This window comes from Callithrix jacchus, chromosome 4 (assembly GCF_049354715.1).
Source record: "Callithrix jacchus isolate 240 chromosome 4, calJac240_pri, whole genome shotgun sequence".
NCBI classification, from domain to species: Eukaryota; Metazoa; Chordata; class Mammalia; order Primates; family Cebidae; genus Callithrix; species Callithrix jacchus.
Window position 1 is genome coordinate 94,790,434 of NC_133505.1, and position 23,801 is coordinate 94,814,234.

Genomic DNA, 23,801 nt, shown 5'->3' on the forward strand with positions numbered 1-23,801 from the left:
TTAACAATATTTTCAACTTACAGTAAGTCTATTGGGAAGTAACCCCACCATAAGCCAAGGAGCAACTGCATTTATTAATTTCAAAGGAAGCAGATTTCAGAATCAGCAATAACCAGGGATAAAGTGCAGTATTATATGATGATAAAGGGGTCAATTCTCCAAGAAAATATAAAAATCCTTAGCATGCACATGCCTAAAAACAGAACATCAAAATATATGAGATAAAAACTAGTGAAATTAAAAGAGAAGCAAATCCACTATTACATAGTTAGAAACTTCAACATCCCCTTTTTACTAATTGATAGATGTAACACAGAAAAATCAGTAAAAATGTTGTTGAATTGATAAGCAACAGCAATCAACTGAATTTAGCTGACCTTTATAGAATACTTCATCCAACAATAGCAGAAGAAATATTTTTCTCAAACTCGCATAGAACATTCTAAAAGAGACACACATTCTGGGCCATGAAATACATCATAACAAATTTAATGTTTTTTCAGATGATAGTGTTCAATGTTTTTTCAGATGATAATTCAACTAGAAATCAATAACAGAAAGATGTTGGAAAATCCCAAAGTATTTGGCGATTAAACAACTTACTTCAGAATAATACGAGTGTTAAAAAAAAAAAAAAGGAGTCAAGAGAAATTTTTAAATATTTTGAACTAAATCAAAATGAAAATACAAACTTACCAAAATTTGTGGGATGCAGTGAAAGCAGTGATTTCAGGGAAATTTACAGCAATGAAGGCATTTATTTGAAATGATTTAAAATCAGTTACCAGTTTCTATTTTTGAAAATTCTAGAGAATGAGCAATTTAACCCTAAAGCACTCAGAAAAAGAGAATAAAAATTAGAGCAGAAATCAATGAACTTGAAATCAGGAAATCAACAGAGAATATGAATAAATCCAAAGCCTTGGTTATTGGAAAAGATTTTTTTTTTAACTGGTAAGTCTCTAGCCAGACTAATCAAGAAGAAAAAAAAAAGAAGATATACATTTACCAATACCATAAGTGAAAGAAGGGACATCACTATTAATCACATGGATATTAAAAGGATAATAAAAGAACACTAAGAACACTCTATGCTCACAAATTTGATAATTTAGATAAACCGGATCGATTATTTGAAAGGCACAAGCTACCAAAAGTCATAGAAGGAGAAACAGATAATCTAACTATAGTTATTTTAAAAAGTGAATATACAATTATTAACCTTTCCAAAAACGAAGCTCTAGGCCCAGATGTTTTCTCACTGGGTGCATTATACAAACATTTAAAGAAGAAATGACATCAATTTTCTATAACTTGTTTCAGAAAATAGAAGCAGAGAGAACACTTCCTAACTCATTCTATGAGAACATTACATTAATAACAAAATCAGATAAACATATGATAAAGCACAACTACGGATGAGTGTCTCAAGAACATTGTCATAAACTGAATGCGTGCAATGTAGAACTTGCAGCCAATGAAACCGGGTATTAATTCAGGAGAATGATACCTAACTCCTTCACTTAGTTTCAGTATCTCTACCACTTAAGATGAGATACAAAGTATTAAAGGAAAAGCTTGGTTACTCCCTATGGCTTATAGTAAAATGCTAGATAAAGAGAAATAAAGCCATTGTTAGGTAAAAAAGAACCAGAATTAAAGATGCAGCAAATTCTCAGTCTGTTCATATTTCAAAAGATGAGAGTTTTCTGAGAAGAACACCAAGGTTGTGGATGTACTATCACTCAATAAAGACACTACGAGTATCTGAGCAGAAACACTGCCACTGTGAACTGTAAAGACGTGAATGAAGAAAGGCAGACTTCATGGATTCTACAGGATGGAACCATACATCAGGCTGTGAACATGCATTATCCTTCAAGAAAAAGGAACAACACCAAATGTGATTTAGAGATCATCAGAGAGCTGCCATTCTCACCAAAGTCTCAAAGGGCAAGAATGATTCCTTCATGATTTCAACAAGGTATTGCTACTCAGGGGCCTTGGGGACAAATCACCCCACTGAGCCTTGGAGGCAGGAGTCTATGGAGGTGGGGCTGCTATCCCAGCGGATCCAGAAGGCAAAGCCAGTTGTTCTGAAAGGCAGAGCAAGAAATAAAAAAGATTAAGATCTAACGGAATTTCCTTGATAGGTTTTGGACTTGTTTGGGACCTATCACCCTTTCTTCCTTCTGATTTCTCACTCTTAGACAAGATGGGGCACATTCAGTATGGTATAGCCATAGACTGATTTCTCTTTCTTAGAATGGGAATGTTTATCCTGTGCCTGTCCCACTACCATATTTTAGAAGTACTTGCTAGTTTTTCAAATTCACAGCTAAAATGAATTTTGTCTCAGGATGAATCATACCTTGAGTCTTACCCCTTTCCACTTTAGAGGGTATTTAGATGAGACTTTGAACTTTAGAGTTGATGCTGGAATGAATTAAGAGTGAGGATAAAATGAATATATTTTTCATGTGAGAAGGATATACACTAGGGGAAAAGAGGGAGGGCTGAATGTGTGTTCCCCCTCCCCAAATTCATATGTTAAAGCCCAAACCGCCATTGTTATATTTGAAAATACGGCCTCTTAGGAAGTAATTAAGGGTAAATGAGGTCACAAGGGTGGGGTCCTGACACAACAGTAAGAAGACAATATCTGCAACTCAAGGAAAGAACCCTTGCCCAACACCAACCCTGCTGTAATCTTGGAATTTCAGCCTCTAGAACTGGAAGAAAATCGATTTCTGCTGTTTAAGGCACCCAGTCTATAATATTTTGTTATGGAAGCTCAAGGACACTAACAAACATAAATGCAAATATCCTCAACAAATTATTACCAACGCCAAATTCAATGATGTATAAAAAGAACTGTACAGTACCCTAAAAAGGGGAGAGTGTAACTTTTCAGTGTTTATGTGTAGGTTTCACATAGTGACTTCCTTCCAGTGAGTACAGTATGAAAAGGGAGGAAGAAATGGGTTCTCTTTAAAATGGAAAAAACTCACAAACCCTACTTTAGCCAGGTGATCAAGATTAACATCAAAAATCATAAATTCATGTGGATAATATATACTTTTGATACAGTGTGATAAAAATGACACTCCACCTGTGATCTTCCCCTAAACCCATAACCCAATCTGATTATGAGAAAAACAACAGACAAATTCTAAATGAGGGTCATCTAATAATACATTTGAGCAGTGCTTCTTGAAACTGGCAATATCATTAAAAACACAGTAAGTATGAGAAAATGTTACAGCCAAGAGTACTGTAAAGGAGATATGACAACCAAATGTAATGTGGTATTCTAGATGAAATCCTGGAAAAGAAAAAGGACATCAAGTAAAAACTAAGAAAATCTAAATAAACTATGGGCCTTAGTTAATAATAACATATCAAGTCTGGCAAACATGGTGAAACCTCATCTCTACCAACAAATACAAAAATTAGCTGGGCATGGTGGGCACATGCCTGTAGTCCTAGCTACTTGGGAAGCTGAAGCATTAGAATGTCTTGAACCTGAAAGGCGGAGGTTGTACTGAGCCGAAATTGCACTACTGTACTCCAGCCTGGGTGACAGAGTGAGAAGCTGTCTCAAAAAATAAATAAAATAATAACATATCAATATTGGTTCATTAATTGTAATAAATGCGGCAGGTTAATAATAGAGCAAACCAATGGGGGGGGGGGGCTAAGAGGTGTATATGAGAACTCTCTGTTCTATTAACATCTACTCAATTTTTCCATAAATTTAAAACTGTTCTGGAAACCACAGTCTAAACTAAAACTAAACTAATAAAACATACACACACATCCCTTCCAAACAGGAAGAAATAATGCATTCACATAAAAGAAATTTTAAAATAAATGATCTATAATTATTAAATAAAAATTCTTAATGTAAAATAATCCTTATGCCTCAAAATTATTCCTTACTTTGGAAAACGGAGACCAATTTATATTACATGTTATTAATGTATGTAATGGAACTACATAAAGAAGATAGAAAAACTTTCTCTAATTTTCATTGTAGCCAACATAAATCATTTAAAAGCTTGATTAAATGAGATAATGTATATAAATTGCATACAAGGGAAATCAAGCACATTAAAAGCATTAAACACATAAATGACACTATCTTATTTTTAACAAGCTGGTAAGATAAAAAGTGAAGCAAATTTATGGAACCAAGAACTTTTCTAAGAAGCTTATTAAATTAGATGATTCTTCATGTTGGGCCAATACTCAACAATTCACAGTTGAAACACTTCCAGCTGGATTTGAGGTAAGCAAGGAAATGAATAACAAAGGGAGAAGGCAAAACTAAGAGAAAACTGCTTTCCTGTAACAGTAAAGACATTCAAAAGCATCATTAAATAAATACAAAAACGCCACTGGAATAAGAAAGTAGAAAAATGTTAAGTAAGCTTATGTTTATGTATGAAAACAAGAAAGTGATTAGAGAGCTTCTGCTTGTAGGAACTCTTTTCTAACATGTGACAAAGGCAGGTTCAAAAACTATCTCATCACATGTAGAACATATTGAAAAGAGTTTAAAATGTTAAAAATGTTTATAATTCTGTCCGTTCGAATTTCACACTTTGGAATTAGGATATATTTCCCCCACGTAACTAGTGCGTAAAAAAAAGCTTTTTATATTTACACACACACACACACACACACACACACGCGCGCATATGTTCTAACACATGCTCTATTTATCTAAATTAACATTGTTAAATTTCATTATACCAAGCAAATAGAACATTTGAATTGCTATATGAAGCTTCTATCCTTTAGACATAACTTATGGAATAGCAGAATTTTTTTAAACAATACCATTAAATAATACATAAAATATGTCCACAAATTAATACCATCTTAGAGAAATCAATACAATTCATTCATCAGTCATCTCCCATTCTGCTGACATCAAAGATATTATCCTTCTCTTCTTCTAGGGAACCAATATTTTCCTAAAATCACAATGTTTCTTTTTCAGAAGCAGGAAGATAAAATTTTAAGAGAAGTAGAGGAATTCTGTGAAACAAGTAGGAAAGAATGCTTGGGAGAAAGTAAGAGGACTACTCTAGAGTTTACACCTGCTCAGAAACGAAACAGCAAAATTAAAAGCAATCAAAAAACAAAAAGAGGGTCAGGTGTGGTGGCTCATGCCTATACTCTCAGCACTTTCGGAGGCTGAGGCAGGAGAACTTCGTGAGCCCAGAAATTAGAGACCAGAATGGACAACATAGTGAGACTTCATCTCTACAAAAAATTAAAAAATTAGGCAAGCACAGAAGCACCCATCTGTGGTCCCAGCTACTTGGGAGGCTGAGATAAGAGGATGACTTGAGCTTCGGAGATCAAGGCTGCAGATCAGCCTACATAAGGGACACCCTGTCTCCACCCCCTCCCCCCCCACCAAAAAAAAAATAGAGAGAGAGAAGAAAAGGAAAAGAAAAAGAAAAAGAAAAAGATACAGCCATAAAAAAGAATGAGATCATGTCCTTTACAAGGTCATGGGTGAAGCTGGAAGCCATCATCCTCAGCAAACTAACACAGGAACAGAAAACCAAACACTGCATGTTCTTACTCATAAGTGGAAGGTGAACAATGAGAAGACATGGACACAGGGAGGGGAACATCACACACCAGGGTCTGTTGGGGGGTGGGGCATGAGGGGAGGGAACTTAGAGGGAACTCAATAGGTGCTGCAAACCACCATGGCACATATACCTATGTAACAAACCTGCACATTCTGCACATGTATCCCAGAACTTAAAGTTAAAAAAAAAAAAAAAAAACGAAATGAAAGGAAATGAATTTTTAGTAATAGCCATTCTAACTGGTATGAGATGCTGGTAAGACTGCAGAGAAACAGGAACACTTGTACACTGTTGATAAGAACTTAAATTAGTCTGGCCACCATGGAAAATAGTTTGGAGATTTCTCAAAGAACTTAAAACAGAATTACCATTTGACCCAGCAATCCCGTTACTGGGTATATATCCAAAGAAAATAAATTGTTTTACCAAAAAGACGCACGCACTCACTTGTTCATCATGGCACAATTCATGATAGCAATGACCTGGAATTAACACAGGTGCCAATCAACTGTGGATTAGATAAAGAAAATACAGCCACAAAAAAAGAAGGAAATCATGTCCTTTGCAGCAACGTGGATATTGCTGAAGCCCATTATTCTAAATGCAAGAACAGAAAACTAAATAGCATGTGTTCTCACTTATAAGTGGGAGCTAAACTCATGGACATAAACATGGTTACAGTAGACAATGGGGGACTCAAGGGGAGAGGAAGAAAGAGGGGAAGGGTTGAAAACTGTTAAGTACTATGTTCAGTAGCTGGGTGACAAGATCAATCATACCTCAAACCTCAGCATCACACAATTATCTCCCATGTAACAAACCTGCACAAATACCTCCTGAATGTAAAATAAAAGTTAAAATTATTTTCAAAAATTTAATAAATGAAATAAAAAACTGCTCAGCCCCCCTCCTCTCCAGATAACGATGCTGAAAGATAATGTGGCATCACAATCCGACATACAGCAATGAAGTCTTCAAAGGCATATTTTCAAGAGATTTAACAATGAGTAAGTAGATACAAAAAACTATTAATAATGGTTATACATGGGTAATGAATAGGAGGCAGACTTTTCCTTTTCATGGCTCTGAACTTTTGTTTTATCCTTTCATCTCTTCATAAATATCTATTAGGTTTATAATCAAAAATAACCCCAAATGAATAATCATCAATGAGTACGATGACCTGATCTTTGAGTCGCTAATTGTAGAATCATGCATTCTTTTCATAAGGATCTAGATCATAAAAATAACCTATATCTAAAACATTCCAAGAAAAAGCTGAAACAATCATACATACTTTATCAATTGATGTTAAAATATTTATTAAATGCATTTTATCTTACAGCATGATGACCATAAAAACAAGAGGTCCTGAATTCTATGAGCATGTGGTATAAAGTGAAAATGCTAATTCAGGCAAATAAATAGGACATATACACAGCAAAACTAAAATGAACAATACTTTTAACATGTATTGGATAAAGGTAGAAAGTTGAACATTTACCTTCCAAAAAGGAGGGAAGGTCAATAGACCAAAGAGAAATCACAGACAACTGAGAATAAACAACTTTAAAACTCTGTTTAAAAGCTAATCAGTTCTGTTCAAATATATTTAAAATATGCAATGAAAAAGCATTTCTTTAAAGAATGTTTTTAAAAGACCTAAAACAGCTAGCTCATAGCGTATCTGTTTCAAAAATTATTTGAAGTTTACACATACAGTTGCATGACTAGTTAACATATCATGATAGCTTTTTAGAACATCATTGCCATCAATAATCTGTTCTTTCATCTTTCGCTTTTGTAATCTCCAAGGAAAAGTTTTAAATGTATTGCGGGAGAGAAAGACTTGTTAGAAGTTATACAGGGAGACATCGGTGAGTCACGGCATGCTTTGACTGTGTAAAGAGTGCTATGGCTAAGTGATCCAGATCTACTGACAAGGCTTGGAAGAGTTAGTACTAGGTAGTAGAGAAAATTTACCAGTAAGCACTAGATGAATTCCAAGATTAGACTATATTACAATAGCTAACTGCTGAAGTTTTGCAGCATTCCCTTAAAGTGCAGAGGTGATTTTTAAAACTTTTCAAAGGATGCTTATCAGTAGCAATTAGAGAAAAATTTTCTAGAATTATAGTTCTGAAGAAAAGTAGAATGTTACTCCTATTGTTTATATTTACATGCAAGGCAAATGCATAGGTAGCTCGCTAAGTCACAGTTTAAGACATCACCTTTCATTTGGAGAAAAAGATATGGATTACAGAAGCAATGTCTAAGAAGAAATCGGCATTATAGGGCTAGTGCTTCAATTCCCAAACACGTGAAGATATGCTATATTTCCCAAAGCTAGATCTGAAATAGTAACCTAAGAAGTAAACATTAATCACGTTTGTATTAAAAATGCACAAAAGGGCAGTGAAGGTTCTTCAATCAAATAAAATATTGTACTGTTCATGGAGCGGTTTGAAAACCATGACTATGACAGTAAAGGAGTAAGTTTTGGAATATAACAAGGATTTGTTTGAATATTAATTCCTATACTTAAGACCTATATGATTTTAGACAAGTTCCTGAAAAAAGAAGTTTACTTATTTTTTTCTCCAATTTTTTTTATCATGGTAAAATATACAGAACAAAATGTAGCATCTTAACCATTTTTAAGTGGTATTAAATACATTAATAATATCACATAACCTTCACCACCCTTGTCTCCGTAACTTCCTTTTGGGTTTTGTAGAACTGAAACTCTACACCTATGAACAATGACATCCCATTCCTTACTCCCTCCAGCCCCTGGTGACCACCACTCTGCTTCCTGTCTCTAAGCATCTGATACAAATGGAATCACACAGTACTTGTCTTTTTGTATATGGCTTATTTCATTTTGCATGATGTCCTGAAGGTTCATTCACAATGTAGCGTATGTCAGAATTTCCTTCCTTAAGGTTGAATAATATTCTATTGTATGTATATACCACATTTTGCTTAACCATTCATCTACAGACACTATATTACTTCCACATTTCAGCTATTGTGAATAAGCTATTGTGAATAATGCTGCTATAAACATGGGGGTACAAATCTCTTTGAGACCCCATTTTCAGAAGCAGACTTGCAGGATCATATGGTAATTCTATTTTTAGTTTTTGAGGAATCACCATACTGTTTTCCACAGTGGCCATGCCTTGAGTTCACTTATTTTTATAGCAACATCTACTTTAAAGGTTTAGTGTGATGAATCGAAATGATAAATGTAACGGCTTAGTATAAAAACTAAAAACACTTTGTTGGTACTCTTCTCCCTCCCCCCACCAAAGAACTAAAAATACCATATTTAAGCTGCATTCTAATACTGAATTTATATTTGCATTTGCCACTATACATTAAATTTCATTATCAAATAAACTTTCACGAGTTCATTTCCAAACCAAATGTGTTTACACAAGGAAATAAAACAGCTTTGTCAACAACTGGTAATCATTCTAAAATAGTTGGTAAGAATAGGATTGTTCTTATTACTCCCTTTATAAATATAGGAAGCCAATAGAGGAAGAGAAAACTAATCGTTTATATTGGCTCTTTTCCTCTAGAAAACCTAATTTCTGTTACTAAATATGAATAGTTTTTTATGCTATGATGTGATGCTGAATAAGACAAAGAATTTCAATGCATTGTTATTACAACATATACTAAACAAGATGAATAATTTAGGAGAAAGAAGCTTAAAATCCCAGGATTATAATCATTTGCTATCATGACAACTAAAATAAGATAAATCTCAAGTATTTGAGAAGTTAACAAAACAGCTTTAACTTTCTTTACAAATATGATGCCTAATATAAATAACAAGGAAATTCATCAAATTGTGAATATTTTTTATTATAAATAAAACCAACTTATGTTTCTAAGTACATACAGTTCTCACCAGTTTGGAGGTTAAAACAAAGTATTTTCCTAGAAATAAAAAGTTACCCTCAGGAACACTACAGTGATAATTTTTGCAGGCAGGATCTACTAGTAGAAGCTATAAATGGCAGGAGAAAGTTTGAGGAGAAACAGAGTATTTGCATAGATTCTCCAAGAACCTATTAATTAGAAAAAAGAAAGAGGCAACTTTACAGAAGAAAAAGAAACCCTGGATATACCACCTTAACAGTGATGAAGGTTAAAATTACCAGTAATGATACGTATCTGTATCATCTACTTTGATATGACACACTGAAAACAGCACATTTCTGTGGTATTCTTGCAAAACGTGTATAACCCCAATCCAATTATGAGAAAATACCAGACAAAGCCAAATCGAAGTATTGGGAATCAAGTTCGAGGATTCCCTAGAAGGACTCAAAAGACTCAAACGTTGTACTCACAGTTACAAGTTAATACAACAAAAGGATGCAGAGAAAATCAGCAAAGGGAAAAGATACATGGGTGATACATATTACACTGATGTTGAAATGACAACATTTTAGATATGGGTTAAATAAAATATGTTATTGGAATTAATTTCATCTGTTTATGCATTTTACTATGGTTACTAGAAAAATTTAATTACATATGTGACTCACATCTTTCTATAGAACAGTGCTGATCTAGACACATTACAAGTTACAAAATGGTGATAGTCTATTATTCCTAATTCTTTGCATGGCTGGAAAACTTTCATAAAGAGAAACTTACCCTTACCATTTGGCTATCTGAAGTATATTTTATATTAAAAAAATAAAATAAAGCAGAAGAGGCCAGGCGCAGTGGCTCATGCCTGTAATCTCAGCATTGTGGGAGGCCAAGGCAGGCAGATCATGAGGTCAAGAGATCAAGACCATCCTGGCCAACATGGTAAAATCCTGTCTCTACTAAAAATACAGAAATTAGCTGGGTGTGGTGGCACTTGCCTATAGTCCCAGCTACTGGGGAAGGTAAGACAGGAGAAACACTTGAACCCAGGAGGTGGAGGTTTTAGTGGGCCAAGATTGTGCCACTGAACTCCAGACTGGCGAAAGAACAAGACTCCGTCTCAAAAATAAATAAATAAATAATTAAAAAGCAGAAGGAAAAAAAGGCTTCTTTCCCTTTATCAGCTTTCAAAATAATAACTTGGTCCCCTTATATACATCAAATATAACTGTACCAATTATCTACTTTAACTGTGGCAATTATCAATTTATTGCCTCTTATTTCCAAAGCTACTTTGCCCTGCTTTGTGATACAGGGTCAGGACCCTGTAACCCTACTCCTTTGCCAGCAGATACAAATGTCGGGCTTTCTGAGTACAGAGTAGTAAAGGGACACTACAAGGGCATAGCCTAGGCTCCAGTTTGGATTTTTTCCCTATGATACAGTTGTCAGCTAAATATTGTGTGGGAAGCCTGGTGGCAGTCGCCCCCAAGACCCTACCAGACCAGCTCTAGCTTATTGGTATTATCTGGCAAATTTCCCTACCGTCAAAGAGTGGCTTCTAGCAGACCAGCTGTGATTTTTCAACGTTTTCCAGCAAGTTTCTTCACAACCAACTGGCTGCTTCCAGTGGTCCAACTGTGTCCTGCTGCTAACCTCTCACCCAGTTTTCAGATTAAGTCAGTCCCAACACCCAAAGGCCCTGATGCAAGGGGAAGCCAGGTCCCCTTGAAGAAAGACCCTGTGGTTTTGTCACAAGCATATGCTTTAAATTAAGTACCAAACCATCCCCAGAAGGGCCTATTGCTATCTACTAGATCAGCAGTCCTCAACCTTTTTTGGCATCAGGAACAGGTTTTGTGCAAGACAATTTTTCCACAGATGGGGGTGGGAGGATGATTTGGGGAAGAAACGTTTCACGTCAAATCATCAAGCATTAGATTCTCATAAGAAGCACACACCTAGATTTCTTGCATGCGCAGTTCACGTTGGGATTTGTGCTCCTATGACAATCTAATGCTGCCCCTGATCTGACAAGAGGTAGAGCTCTGGCATTAATGCTTGCTCCTCCGCCACTTACCTCCTGCTGTGCAGCTTGGTTCTAGTAGACCACAGACCTATACTGATCTGGCCTGGAGGTTGGGGACCCCTGTACTAGAGTGATTATGTCATAGAGAAAAATAAATATCCAGATCTTTCAGAAACACTCTCTACTGATTCCAAGGAAGCGATGCCAACTCCAGGGGGCACAACACACTACTATGACCCAACATATCAAAGTGAATACTTAAAGAAGTCAGGTGATGGGTGAAGTCTTACAAAAGTTTGACCCACAGTGGACCCAGTTAGCCCACAGACTCACCCTGTGGTACTCTCTCCTATTCCTGAATGTGTAATTGGAATAGACATCCTTAATAACTGGCAGAATCCCCACAGATACTCTCTACACACAGGTTAAGGGCCATTATAGTATTAAGAGATAAAGAAAAGCTCTAGGAACTTCTCTTGCCTGGCAAAATAGTAATCCAATAGCAATACTGTGTCATAGGTAGAGGAGAGGGAGGTGGGCATCAAAATTTGAAACAAGCAGGAATGGTGATATCTATCACATTCCCATTTAATGTAATTGTCAGTCTGCCCTGCACATACATCAGAAACATCTCAAATGGCTGTGAACAATTGTAAACCTCAACCTTTTTTCTCAAACCATTCATTCCACATTCTTCCCTATGGAATCAATCGTGGCTCTTCTCTCTCAAATCTGTCAACTCAATATACCACTTATGCTTTAATCTAGGAAGCAGAACTATCCAGTTATATAGTATCAGGGGTTTATTATAAGAATTAGACCTTATACTATTGTGGTAGAAGCTAGGGAGTAAAGATCCTGAAGGAGACGGTTGATCAGAAAAATACTCCTAATCCAGAGACCATTAATGGGAGCTTGCAAAGAAGTCTATAAAAGCCCATGTCCCTCTGTTTGATAAAGCGTATGACAGACCATTGGGAAGAAAACCTGGATATAAACTAGGGCAAAATGCAAAGCCCGCTAACAAACTAGAAGTGATGAAGACAAACTGGAACCCAAGTCTGTTTTCTACCTTATCTAAACCTGCAGAATAATCTGTTTCCCTTTCCTGTGGAGCTATACATTCATTTGGACCATGACCCAGAGAAACTAACAGAGGAGGAGATCCAGGGAAGAGCTGCAGGACCAACTACTGCCCCGTACTAATGAGGTAAGCCAACAGAGCAATGATTGTGTATACATCTGAATGTAATGACAGCTGCTTTACTTCTGCCTTCCAAGTATCACACATTTCTCAAGGCTAGCTCTAACCCAGTACCACACAAGGAAGGGAATTCTAGGAAACGCAATTTTAGTTTAACTAAGCTAACACAGTAAAGAAAATCACCACACTACTATACCTTTGAAAGATCCAGAATCTGACCATTTCTCACCATTACTAACGTTACCATCCTAGTAACAAGAACGCTTGCCTGGATTCCTACAATAAACTCTTAATTGGTTTCCCTGACCCTTTCCTATAAAAGAGGGATTCTCAAAGGGAAATGGGAAAAAAAAGTCAAATCATGTCAGTCATCATTCTGAAACCCGGCAATGCCTCCTATTTCCCTCAGAGTACAAGCTGAAGCCCTAACAGTAGCCATAAGACAAGATAATACAGGGCCCAATCTCTTCTACTTCTCTCTCCCTCCTTCATTTAGTCATCTCTTGCCACACAGGCTCCAAGGCCTGTACAGGATCTTTTGCTCTGTTTCTTCTGTTCGGTACTTCTCCCCTATGTAGCCAATATCTGCTTGGCTAACTCCCTCACTTCCTTCAACTCTGCTCAGATCTTACTTCACCAATGGGACTTAAAACACTTTCATTTGTCGCTCCTCCCCTTCAATCTGAAACACCCAATCCCTTATTATACCTAATTTATTTTGCAAATTCTGAGTTTGCTTTTGACATATTATCTCATTTACTTGCTATATTTATTGCCAGTCTCTCTTAAATAAAATATAAGTTCCATGAATCAGGGATCTGATTTTGCATGGATGCATCACAAGCTCCTAAAATAGTAACTGCAAAAACTCAAAATAAATATTGAGAGTGCTCAGTATCTATTTGTTTAAACAATTAATCAAGTGGAATTCTGGAAAGAAGAAAAAATTGGGGCAAAGTCATATTTGAAGAAGTAACAGCAGGAAAATCTGAGAACTGGCGAAAAACAATGTAATACATTTTCCACAAGCCTAGACTCATCATAGTAAATCTGCAGTACATCAAATATAAAGATTGAATCTTAAAAACAAACACAAAGAAAAAAGAAAGGTTACCTTTCTTTTTGTATAAGAAGACAATTATACAAACAGCTGATTTGTCCACAGCAACAAGGAAAGTCAGAAGATACTAGAATAAAACTGTCTATAGGCTGAAGAAAAAATAACTGTTTACTTAGAATTCAATATCCAATAAATAGAATAAAGACTGTCAGTAAAACAACTGAATTTGCTACCAGCAGAGCCAAAAGCAATGTTAAAGAATGTAACTACTGGAAGAAGTTTAGTAATACCACATAGAAAGTCTGAACTCGCAGAAGGAACACACAGCACAAGAAGTTGTAAGTAAATATATGGGAAAAGCAATCAAATATTGACTGTACGTAACAAAAATAATAAGGTATTGTGAACTATAATAAAAGAGATAGAAATGTAACTTGGAAAGGGGTGATTAGAATTATATTTCTTGAAAAAGTAAAAATGTTAACTTTAAAGAGTTAGATATGCATGCTAAACTTTCTAGGGTAATCACCAAAAAAACCCCCCAAATTTACAACTTTAAATTAGGCAGGGGCAAAAATAAAGAAAGAAAAAAATCAAAATAAAAGGCAAAAAAGAGGGAAAAGCATAGAAACAGTAGGACAAATAACAAAAAATAAGATGGCAAAAATGCATTACATATGATTAAGTGTAAATAGATGAAATGCTCCATTTACGAAGTAAAGATTGTCAATGAGTAACAGCAATAAAAATAAATCCAGATAAATGCTGTTCACAAAAGACAAATCTAAAACATAAGTAGAGAAATACTGAAAGCTAAAAAATAAAACAATGTATACCAAGGGTATCAGTTTACCAAAACCTCCATAGCAAACCACAACAAAGTAAGTGGCTTAAAACAACAAAAATTTATTTTGTCACAGTTCTGGAGGCTAGATGTCTGATAATCAAGATGCAGACAGGCCCATGTTCCCTCTGAAACCTGTAGGGAAGAATCCTTTCTTGCCTCTTCCTAACTACTGGTGGTTCAATGGCAATCCTTAGTGTTCCTAGACTTGCAGCTATAGCACTTCAGTCTCTGCCTCCATAGTCACAAGACATTCTCCCCTCATGTATATCTCTCTGTGTCTTCCTTCTTTACAAGGACATGAGTCATCGGATTAAAGGCCCAACCTACTCCAGTATGATCACATCTTAATTACACCTGCAACAAACATATTTCCAAACTGGATCACATTCACAAGTATCAGGGGTTAACATTTCAACATCCCTATCTGACAAACACAATTCAACCCACTACACCAGGCAAATACTAATATTAACAGAAAAGAAGGGGGTTGGGGTGGGAGATAGCCGCATTCTAGTAATATCAAACAAGGTACTAGGTGAGAGCAAGGAAAACATGGTAAGACCAGTTACAGACTATCACATTAGTCCAGTCAGTATAATGCTAGTTTGAATAAAGATCCTATCTACAGCATAGGGACAAGTCAATAGATTTAAGCAATATCTAGGAAGCAAAACTGACAGTACCTCCCTGGATAGTAAGGTGAGGGAGACAATGATGGTACACAGGTTTCTGGCTTATGAAACTGCTTGGAATATGTTGAGAACCTCTATCTCCTAGCCAGTTCCTTCTAAAATACAGATAATATAAATTCCATTTAATACTGTTCACTAACTCTCCAGGATAAGCCCTAATCCCTTACTCTGGCTTCACAATGTGGTCCTGGTCTGATTTATGCACTTCCATAAACTTTAGCATTTGATAAACATTCCCGAGTTCTATGCCTTCTTTCAGGCTATGCTTTCTGTCTGGAACATCATTCCTACATATTTACAAAGTTTTACTCAAGTGAACCATCTTCTCTGGAACCTTCTTTGTCCTATTACTAATAATGAAAATGTTTTCATATTTTACATTTTATTTTTCTGTTTTACATGTGGAAGATATAAAGTTACCTAGGCTCCTTCACTAGTCTTACTCACTCTAACAGTACAGCATTTGGCACACTGATAGTGATTTGTATCTGCCATGTTAGTCAGGTTTTCACTCCTCCAGGATAGGGCTTATCCATCGTTTCATTCCCAGCACCTAACAAAGTGTTTGCACATAGATGGTTTTCAATAAATGCTTACCAAATAGCAATCAATCAGTTATAACTAGCACTGCTACTTAGAACAATGAAAGGTTAAAAGTGAATTGAAGACAAGTAAGCCAGTCCATTTCTTTTTCTTTTTCATAAAATAGATTCTGAAAAAGACGAATAAAGGTCTTTGTTCCTTAGTAATTATTTCACGTGATTTACAGTCAATTTATTCTAAACTCCCTTGAGACCATGTGATATGGTCTATACCTTCTACAATGAGCCCACTTAAATGCCCATGTAATTTTTAAACCTAAATACCACATATTCCAGCTCGACTTATAAATATTAGAACACTACCAAAAATAAGTAAATTTGATGAATATTTAAATAACTCATGTAACTGTATAGTGGTCAGTAAAAAATTTTCGCTACTAACATATTAACTATAGTCATTTAGAGTATCAATTTCAAAAAATTAAATAAAAATACAGTGTACTTTTCAAAAGGCCACGAAACATGGACTTCATCTGATGAATGAAAACATGTTTCTGAAACCTGTAGTGGCTTCTATTTATCAATATGAACATAAAGCACCTTTGAGCTGTAAATACTGAAACCCTGCCATTGATAGAGGTTGCTAATTAAAAGAATGCATGGTAGTAATTTCATATAAACACAACTGTTAATCTGTAGCATTTATATTAGGCAATGCTGGTATGTCATCTGGGCATTTAAAAAATGTACAGCTTAAATTGTTATTATACAGTGAAATGCATTTCCTACATTAACTTTAATTTTTAAACAAAAGTCATAGATAACGGGTGCCAATATAATAAAATTAAAATCAACCACTAGCTCTACCACTATATGTAGCTCTGTAAAAATCTTGTGTCATAATTGTTCCTATAATCCCATAACTCAAAACTTGGAAGTCTAGTTTGCTAAGATCGTTTTCTGATGTACACAAAGAATAGAGTGAGCCTCTTCCATGCCCTCCCCCAATATTCTTTCCCTTGAGAGTCAAAGCTTAATATGAGTTCCATTTTCCAGAGATAAAAGGACTGCATTAACAATGATGTGCCCTAGCTTTTTTCTTTTTATAATAAATTACCATATTTATATTTTGTAGCTGTCATATGCTGAAGGATATTAAATATCCTCTCATCATAATTAACTCTTTAAACCAAATTAAATGACTTGGTTCCAAACAGACTGTGCAAGTTAAAGGAATATAATTCTATTACTAACTATTTTAATAACAGAGCTCTTTAATTTATTCCTCACTAGTTTTAATTGAGAAATTCACGGTGGCTAAAAAGCTCAAATCTTTCCTTCTTTATCCTGAAGATATAAACAAGTATTTGAACTTGGAGTGTCTAGGAATTAAAATACAGTAATTTCATAAATGCTTTAGGCTAAATCTTAATAAAGCAAACTATAGCAAATTGCTAATTTAAAAAATTCCACCTAATATTACATCAAATATAAGCCACCAGACTACAATGTAACTGCTTCATTTTACTAAGGCTTAGTAATATTTTTATTATAAACAACTGTTCTTATATAGTAAACTAATCTAAGGTCATGAAAAATACTCTGTCTTTTTGAACATATATACAATACAAACTAAGGAAGAGAAATATGTTTTTAGAAGTGGGAATTCTACACTTTTCAAGATTTCACAATCTAAACTTAATTGTACATCTTAAAATAACTTAAAGAATGTAACTGGATTATTTGTAAATCAAAGGAATGTCTGAAGAGATGGATACCCCATTCTCCATGATGTACTTATTTTACATTTCACGCCTGTATCAAAACATCTCATGTACCTCATAAATTTAAACACCTACTATGTACCCACAAAAATTTTAAAAAATAAAAAGAAGACAAAAAACATTTCACAATCTAAAAATTTCTGAAGATCCTATAGATATTATCAAGACTCTAAAAGCAAAAAAATGTCTTTATACACTCTTTGGAGAAAAGTGTCTTGTAAAAATAAATATAAATAGTAGAATTAATATTTCAAATTAACTTTTTGAAAAAACAAATAATTGAAGTCTGCTGTAATGTTATCTTTTACTTTCTCCTAAAATTAAGGCAATTATATATTTTTGCAAATTAGACTATAATAGAAAGATTCCTCAATTTCAAATGTGCAGAACTTAGCTGGTTAATAAACCTGAACCTTCTGGCCAGATGTGATGGCTCACATCTGTAATCCCAGCACTTTGGGAGGCAGAAGGGGGTGGATCACTTGAGGTCAGGAGTTTGAGACCTGCATGGCCAATGTGGTGAAACCCATCTTCTATTAAAATTACAAAAATTAGCCCAGCATGGTGGCAGGCACCTGTAATCCTGGCTCCTCAGGAGGCTGAAGCAGGAGAATCGCTTGAACCGGGAGGCAGAGGTTGCAGTGAGCTGAGATGGCACCATTGCACTCCAGCCTGGGTGACAGAGTAAGACTCATCTCAAAACAAACAAACGACAACAAAAAAATCTGAGCCTCCCAATACAAGTAGGAAGACAGATCCCCTTAAAGAAGGCCCTGCAATACTATTACAATCATGTACAATACCATAAATCCACAGTTGGCAAACTGTAGTCTACAGCCACATCTGGCCTCCCACCTGTTTTTGTAGTTTCACTGTAACACAGTCATGTTCCTTCATACACATATTGTCCAGGTTTGATTTAGCACCACAATGATAGAACTGAGTAGTTTAGATATATCGGTGACAACCCTAAAGTATTTACTAACTGGCCTTTTATACACAAAAAGCTGATCCTTGTTGTAAATCTTCCAACTGATTTTCAAAGGACCAGTAGCTTTGCTAGAGTGCTGTTCTGGTAATCCCCTAGCGGTCCTGTCTGTTTAAAGTGTTTGGTAATCCCCTAGTGGTATGGGTGTTCTTTCTTTCAAAAGAAAAATTCTAATCCAAAAGAAAGAACACGCAGACCAGTAGGGGATTACCAGACACTTTAAACAGACACGAATTGCCCGGGACCCAAAATATTACTGCAGTCCGTATGTTAAACAGAGAGCTTAGGGTGATCAGGAGATAAATGGATTTTTGGCTCAAGTTTAAATCTAAGTGGGACACTATGTCCATAAATACACCTGCAGTTATTTTCCAGTTACTGGATATATAACTGGAAGAGAAATACTTGGAAACTGAATTTCCACATTGGCTGTCTGGCCCACGAAATAAGGTTATTATGCTAGGAAAGGCCAAATGAAAGCCCCTTCAACCAGCCCTCCCATCCAGGAAAATAAACCAAAAGCAATAATGCATAGCAAAGGGGAATACAAAAATTAGTACCATCATCAAAGATTTATAATGATTTTTGATTATCATAAATTTAATCATGTTAAACCAAGTGCAGCTGCCATTTCAGGTGTGCAGTCTTTAATATTCAACTATGTGTGAATGTAAAATCAAACAACAACTGTAAATGCTAGGTCTGAGTTCAACCTCAAAGCTCTGGGAAATCTTGTATCTCAATAGACTAGACCAATTTCTAAAAGATACTATTAGAGAGTTTTAGAATACTATTAGCAACTTTCCTGGAAACACATACAGGAAGACACATGTATACAACTATATTTTACAAAAAGCTTTTACAGTAAAAAAGACATTGAACATTTCCAGTTTCTCATTATTATAATGATGCTTCAATAAAATTCTTATACACGTATTTTTATATATTCTTATTTGTTTGTATATACATTCCGTCACTGAATATTTCTGGAATGCCTACTATAAACAAGTCACCATGCTATGTAGCAGGAATACAGCTATGTAGAAGACAAACCAAGATCTCTCCTCTCACAAAATCAGAGCATATTTTCTCAGGATATATACTACCTTATTGTCCACTGAAAGACATGTACCAACTTGTGTTGGTAACACAAACTGCTTAGGAGAGTGCCTATTTGCTCACACTCTAACGAAAAGGGACAATGTTAAGATTTGCAATGCAATAGGTGAAAATTACATTTCACTCTTGTTTTAGAATGTATATTTTTTATTAGAAGGTCAAAAAAATTATATTTTCACAGCAAAGTGAGGCTTCTTCATTCAGAACACTTTTTTTCTACTTGATAATACAGTATGTTTATCTGTATGTTTTTAATATGTTTTTATCCATGGTATGTTTTTAAACCATGATGTAACCATACCTTCTGCTGAGGTTCAATTGATAACTATAACCATTTTGTAAAGTAAACATTTATTTATTGAGTTCTATGCTGAATTTATATGCATTTTTTTTTTTTTTTTTTTTTTTTTTGAGACAGACTTTCGCTCTTGTTACCCAGGCTGGAGTGCAATGGCGCGATCTCGGCTCACTGCAACCTCCGCCTCCTGAGTTCAGGCAATTCTCCTGCCTCAGCCTCCTGAGCAGCTGGGATTACAGGTACGCGCCACCATGCCCGGCTAATTTTTTGTATTTTTAGTAGAGACGGGGTTTCACCGTGTTGACCAGGATGGTCTCGATCTCTTGACCTCGTGATCCACCCGCCTCGGCCTCCCAAAGTGCTGGGATTACAGGCTTGAGCCACCGCGCCCGGCCTATATGCATTATTTAATCCCCACAAAATCTCATAAGGCAGTATTATTTTTTCATTTCAGCCCATTAGCTTATAAATTCTATAAAGGCAGACTTATATTTATTCTGTTTACCCCTGCAATTAAAAATGGAGTATAAATAAATCTTCAGCACAACAAATCTACAAAATAAACATTATTCCTGTGGACATTTTACAGATGAGGACGCTTAGGTAGGTTAAATAACACTACACAGCAAACAAGTAGTGGAACTGGACCACACAGCAAATAAGCAGTGGAACTTGGATTTGGTTCTGGTCAAACTTGGCCAATAACCTATGTTCTTAACCCCTATATGCTATGTATACCAGTTTATATACTGCCAAGGTTATCTTAAGAGACTTGTTACGAAAACCTCTATAATGAAAAGTTACTGACTTTGCTGTGCTCTTGCTCTCAAGGTGTTTAACAGTTTACAATAAATTACACAAGTAAGCTAAAGGTACATACAACATTTTAAAAGGGAAAATTAACAGAGATTTGAATCAAATAGGAAATGATCCACACAGAAAGTTGACTTAGTGCAGCAAGTAACATAGCACTGCAGAAGCAGCAAGAAGGGAATACGCACTTTTAAATTTGTTTTTATTAAAACAAAAATAATGGCAAACATTTAAACCTTTACCATTTACTGTGCTCTGTTCTAAACATTGTATGTACATTAACTTATTTCTTCCTTACAAAAGTCTTATGAGGCCAACTCCTATTTTATTGATGAAGAACTTGACACACAGAAAAAAGTAATGTGCTCAGTCACACAGCTAGTAAGGAGATAAACTAGCCAGTCAAGCTTTAAAATCTGCACTCTAAAATACTATGCTATACAAATAATAAGTTTATTCCAATCATTAAATCATTATATACCACTGACATTGTACTCAAGAGTTTGCAATTTCCAGGATACAGACTACTTTTGAAATTCTGGCTTTTGACAATGCTATGGTTTTAGCTTGCAAGTTAGTTAAAATAAAACAATGATATTTTTAAAACAACAAAAAGCTCTCAGATGAAAATCTATATTGTTTATAAAACTCAACACAATATAAATTGCTAGGATATACAAAAGTTACATTAGGCCATGACTGATCAATATTCATATATCTCAAATTTTCAGAAATGATAATTGGAGATGAAAAGAGCGAAGTATAGATTTTAATTGCCATCAATAGGGCATTCAATACATAGAACAGATTTTTCTATTTGTATTAAATTTCAATCTAACAGAAATCTATACTATTAGCACCTTATTAAAGTCAAACTCAAAAACATATCTAGAATGCCTAAGTCTTCATTTTTTAGAAAACTACTGCAGTCATTTTCAAAGACTACTATTTAAATTATACCTTCAAAATATTCTATTCCATTTTGGGCTTTGTACAAATATTTGGAAGTGCAATCAAAAAAGAAATGAGCTTGTCTCATGGTGTTTTAACACCTTAGTCCTACTTCACTAGTACATGCTTATGATTCAAAGACACAGCTACTTCCCTTTCAAACTATTACAGGCATATTTCTTACAATGTTCTCTAAAATACTGAGTTAATGCTAAGCATTAGATATAAACTCATTTATTCAGTAAAGACTGCTATAATGCACAACATTCTTTACATTTAGAAAAAGAATATTACTCTGGCTAACTGAATAATCTATGTTTTATGTAATAGTTACCCATGTTGTATTTCATATTAAACATTCTAGTTTTGGGCCGGGCGCGGTGGCTCAAGCCTGTAATCCCAGTACTTTGGGAGGCCGAGGTGGGTGGATCACGAGGTCAAGATATCTAGACCATCCTAGTCAACATGGTGAAACCCCATCTCTACTAAAGATACAAAAAATTAGCTGGGCATGGTGGCGCGTGCCTGTAATCCCAGCTACTCGGGAGGCTGAGACAGGAGAATTGCCTGAACCCAAGAGGCAGAGGTTGCGGTGAGCCGAGATCGCGCCATTGCACTGCAGCCTGGGTAACAAGAGCGAAACTCCGTCTCCAAAAAAAAAAAATTCTAGTTTTGATAAAACTGGCACCCATTACGCTAATAATGTACATACACTGATAAAAACTGCACATTCCTATCTGAAAATCATCTTAGAGTAATATTTGGATGTGTTTGGATGCACTAGACTCAAAAGTAATTTTATTTTTTAGGAAGAAGACATAAATAGGTAAAATTATAAAAGAACAAAATATATTTAAAACAAACTATGAATAAAGGCAAATCTAGGATGACAAACTACTAACCTGAATTATAGCATGCTATGTTTAATTACAAAAGGAAACTGCAAGGAAAAAATAACCTTTTTTACTACTAGAGAAACGAGTATTCTATGTTTAGCCTCATGAAGTTTTTAAGTGCCACTAAGAACTATCACTGTAAAAGGCAAAAAGTAAGCCATTTTCTAAAAACCCAATGAAATAATCAAGAAATACATACAAGAGTCTATACTCTTGAACTAAATATCAATATAGCTTGAGGAAAAATAGAAGATTTAGTAATGAAGCAATTTAACAAATTTTACTTCATCTTTGAAGTCTTATTTTTCAAAGAATTATACTCACATCTGTCTTAAAAAAAAAAAAAAAGTGTAGCCCCACCAGAATTAGTCTCTTGGCCTCCATTGTTTTAATAGTGAGATGGTCTTCTATGAGGCACTTCCAGAAGAACTTATCAAGCCTACACCCAACTTGCACGATTACCAATGAACAATCCCACATTTGACTGGCAACTGAGAAAATCTGTATACTGGGCACTTTGTCAGGAAGACTAATCTTGCATATTCAATATATTAATATTTATCCAATGTTTAGATAAGAGAAAAATATTTTTGACAACTATCCTGCAAGTCATGCACGTGTGTGTATTCCACCTATTCCTATAGTCTCAAATTTCTCTCTCCTCAAATTATAATCAGACTCATATGGAGCTTGGGGATTCCAGTTAATTGTTCTAACAATTTTTTGCCCTTAGTCCAATTGTAAATTAAGCCACAAACATTTAGGGAGGGAGGGAGGGAGGGAGGGAGGGAGGGAGGGAGGGAGGGAGGGAGAGGGAGAGAGAAAGAGAGAGAGAGAGAGAGAGAGAGAGAGAGAGAGAGAGAGAGAGAGAGAGAGAGAGAGAGAGGTGTGTATGTGTATCTTTTGAGACAGAGTCTTGATCTGGGCTCAAGCAATCCTGCTACTTCAGCCTCCCAAGCATTTAGGGAATGGGACAGTGTGCGTGTGTGTGTGTGTGTGTGTCTTTTTCTTTTCTTTTTAATTTTTTTGAGGCAGAATCGTGCTCTGAGCTCAAGCAATCCTGCTA

General features: G+C 35.4%; 1 protein-coding gene across 3 annotated transcripts in view; it reads right to left on the reverse strand.

The window, feature by feature from the left end:
• Positions 1–23,801, reverse strand: part of RNGTT (RNA guanylyltransferase and 5'-phosphatase) — a 343,904-nt gene that overhangs the window by 114,970 nt on the left and 205,133 nt on the right. Inside the window, exon 14 of one of the 3 annotated variants that reach the window (XR_013534377.1) lies at positions 18,246–18,342. The exons of the other annotated variants lie outside the window; for them this stretch is intronic. The gene's annotated coding sequence lies outside the window, so the exon portion shown is untranslated. The remainder of the gene's footprint in view (positions 1–18,245; positions 18,343–23,801) is intronic. 3 annotated transcript variants of the gene reach the window in all.